Here is a 3298-nt window from a genome sequence, read left to right on the forward strand (position 1 = left end):
AAAAGGGACAAAACACACCAAATCGAGAAGATGACACGGCCTAAGCCTTGCCACACGGGCAGCTCACACACCGGTGTCTTTCGAGGGTGTCGACCAAGGCTTTCACGATTCACACGACCTGGCCATTGACCCACACGGCCGTGTGCAATTTAATGGATCGAACACGACCTGACAATCATGTCACACGACCGTGGCACACGGGCGTGTCCCTGCTGAGCCCAAGTTAATTCCAATTCAGAAAAGGCCACTTTGGAGGGTTTCTAGGCATTCCAAAGCCTATAAATACGCATTAGAGGAGGAGAATAGGGGAGACAGAGAAGAGGGGTAAGGAATTACCCCAAGGAAGCCAATTGTTCCATCTCAGAAGCCGGATTCATCATCAAGACTGAAGATCTCTCCTCAATTCCCTTTCAGGAGTTTTGGGTTTTCTTTATATTTTGTATTCTTTATTCTTCTGAGATGTTTTCTTATTTAGTTATAAACTAAATCCCCTAAGTACCTAAGGGGAATAAAACCTAAGACGAATCTTGTTATTATTTTCTGAATCGTATGATCAATATTTAGCTTGTTCTTAATTATGTGTTCTTAATTCTTTCTTTGATATCCCAGGAAACTTATTCAAGACAGGCTCTTATTCAGAGAAGGAATAGACCCTGTCTAAGAGTACATTTGCCATAATTAAGCGGAGTTGATTGCGCGCCTAGAAATAGGGTGACCAGATTTTGCCGGATTAGGGTGAAACCTAATAAGGGGATCCATAGATCGAGTTAATGCAACCCTAGAGTGTTAATTAGAGAAAATTCTCGGTTATTCAATCTAGGGATTAGACATTATTAGTCTTGAATAGGGATAATAACATAACTTAGGGATCTCTACGGAACAAGTTGAATGTATAAATCGTCTGATTCAGAGGTAGAATAAGAAGTACAGTCTAGGTGGATTTTTCCTTAGGTATTGTCTCAAGTCAATCGATTTTCCCAAAAGCAATTCCCCAATTCTTTTCTCTGTGTGTTCTTAGTTTAAATAAATTAGTTAATTAAAACAAACCCATTTATTCTTAGGCTAGATAATAAAAAGATAGTTATTACTAGTACTTTTGGTTCCCGTGGGTACGATATCCCGGTCTTGCCATTACTATACTATTGTTCGATAGGTGCGCTTGCCTTTTCGTCGTGATAATAGTTAGTCTAGGTTTGATCTTCATTATAAATATTTATTACTTGTTACAAATCACGTGATCAAGTTTTTGCCGCCGCTGCAGGGGAACTGAAATATTAGGAACACTAAATTTTTATTACTTTAGCCATTTATTTTTCTTGCAATTTTATTTTATTTTATTATTTATTAATTTACTTTTTTCTCTCTCTTGGCAGGTTTTTATAGTTTATGACTAAAAGAAACCCATCAGGACCATTACTCTTTGACGAAGAAATCGATCGTACAATTCGTAAAAATCTAAGAGAAATAAGGTGTAGTTTACGCTACATGGAGAACGAGCGAGAAAACGATACTCAAACCCCAACCGACGAGATGGCTAAAAACCCAGGCGATCAGTTGCCTCCTGTAATTGCAGCTAATCAAAATCCTGCTCCACCTACTATGTATGATTATGCTAAACCTTCTTTAACAGGAACTGAGTCTAGTACAGTTAGACCTGTTATTGCTGCGAATAATCTTAAACTAAAACCTAACACATTTTAGATGATACAGCAGTTTGTTCAGTTTGATGGTTTGCAGGATGAGGATCCCAACACGCACTTGGAAAATTTTCTTGAATTTTGTGATACATTCAAAATCAATGGCATTTCTGATGATGTCATTCATCTTCGGTTATTTCCATTTTCACTGAGAAACAAATCTAAACAGTGGTTGAACTCGCTACCACGAGGGTCTATCACTACTTGGGAATAAATGACTGAGAAGTTTTTACTAAAATATTTTCTGCTGGCTAAAACGGCTAAATTGCGTAATGATATCCTTCTTTTGTGCAGATGGATTTAGAAACACTTTATGATGCATGGGAGAGATACAAGGACTTACTGAGAAGGTGTTCTCAACATGGGTTACCGCTTTGGTTGCAAGTTCAAATGTTCTACAATGGTGTGAATCCCTCGACAAGACAAATGATTGACGCAGCTGCTGGCGGAACCATCAACAATAAAACACCGGAAGATGCCTATGAATTCATGGAGGAAATGTCACTGAACAACTATCACTGGCAAGTTATGAGGACAAAGCCAATGAAAATAGTCGGCGTCTATAACATCGATTCAGTCACCATGCTCTCTAATCAGGTAGAACTTCTAAATAAAAAGATTGACGGTTTACTTGGTTCTACGCAGGTACATCCAGTAATGAGGTGTGACTCAAGCGGAGGAGGTGTGCATACAGAATATCGATCCTTCAATCCCACAAACGAAGAGGAACAAGTCAACTATATGGGTAATAATAACTTTAGATCTCAAAATAACCCATACAGTAATACTTATAATGTAGGTTTGAAGAACCGCCCAAAATTTTCCTGGGGAGGTCAAGGAAATCCAAAGCCACAAAATCCTCAGGGTTTTCAACAACCACCTTATCAACAAGAGAAGAAACCAAACCTTGAAGAGATGCTCTCTAAATTCAACTCGGTGTCAGAAACTCGTTTCCAAAATACTGAGACGGAACTTAAGAATCAACAAGCATCGATCCAAGAACTCGAAACTCAAATAGGCCAGCTATCCAAACTAATCTCTAAATGACCACAAGGTAGCCTACCAAGTAATACTGAACCTAATCTGAGGGAACACCTCAATACAATTAGCACTCAAGATAAGGAAGGATTCATTGCACCCGAGCTAGAAATACAGCAAGCCAACACGATGAACAAAGGACGAGAAGAGGTGAACAATAATGATCCCAAACAGGTAAGTACAAATCATGAACCTCGTGTGCCATATCCTAAAGTGATGACGAAAGACAGAACAGAAGAACAATTTGGTAAGTTTGTCAAACTCTTAAAGAAATTACATATTAACTTACCCTTTATTGAAGTTCTTTCGCAGATGCCCAACTCAGCAAAATTCTTAAAGGAACTTCTGAGCAATAAAAGGAAATTAGACGCTACATCGCATGTGGAACTCAATGCAGTTTGCTCAGCTATTTTAAAGAATGAACTACCTAACAAATTGAAAGATCCAGGGAGTTTTACAATTCCTTGCTTAATTGGTTATCTATTTGTGAATAATGCTTTAGCTGATCTAGAGGCAAGTATAAATGTTATGCCATATAAAATGTTTAAACGACTAGGTCTCGG

The 3298-nt window shown here is 38.4% G+C and overlaps 1 non-coding gene across 1 annotated transcript; it reads right to left on the bottom strand.

Moving 5' to 3' along the window:
• Positions 1–1959: 1959 nt before the first annotated feature.
• LOC121225434 (small nucleolar RNA R71) lies at positions 1960–2065 on the bottom strand. The gene has a single exon (XR_005923316.1). It is a non-coding gene; the product is annotated as a small nucleolar RNA R71 (small nucleolar RNA).
• Positions 2066–3298: the final 1233 nt, after the last annotated feature.

The sequence above is a fragment of the Gossypium hirsutum genome, chromosome A03 (assembly GCF_007990345.1).
Source record: "Gossypium hirsutum isolate 1008001.06 chromosome A03, Gossypium_hirsutum_v2.1, whole genome shotgun sequence".
Lineage (NCBI taxonomy): Eukaryota > Viridiplantae > Streptophyta > Magnoliopsida > Malvales > Malvaceae > Gossypium > Gossypium hirsutum.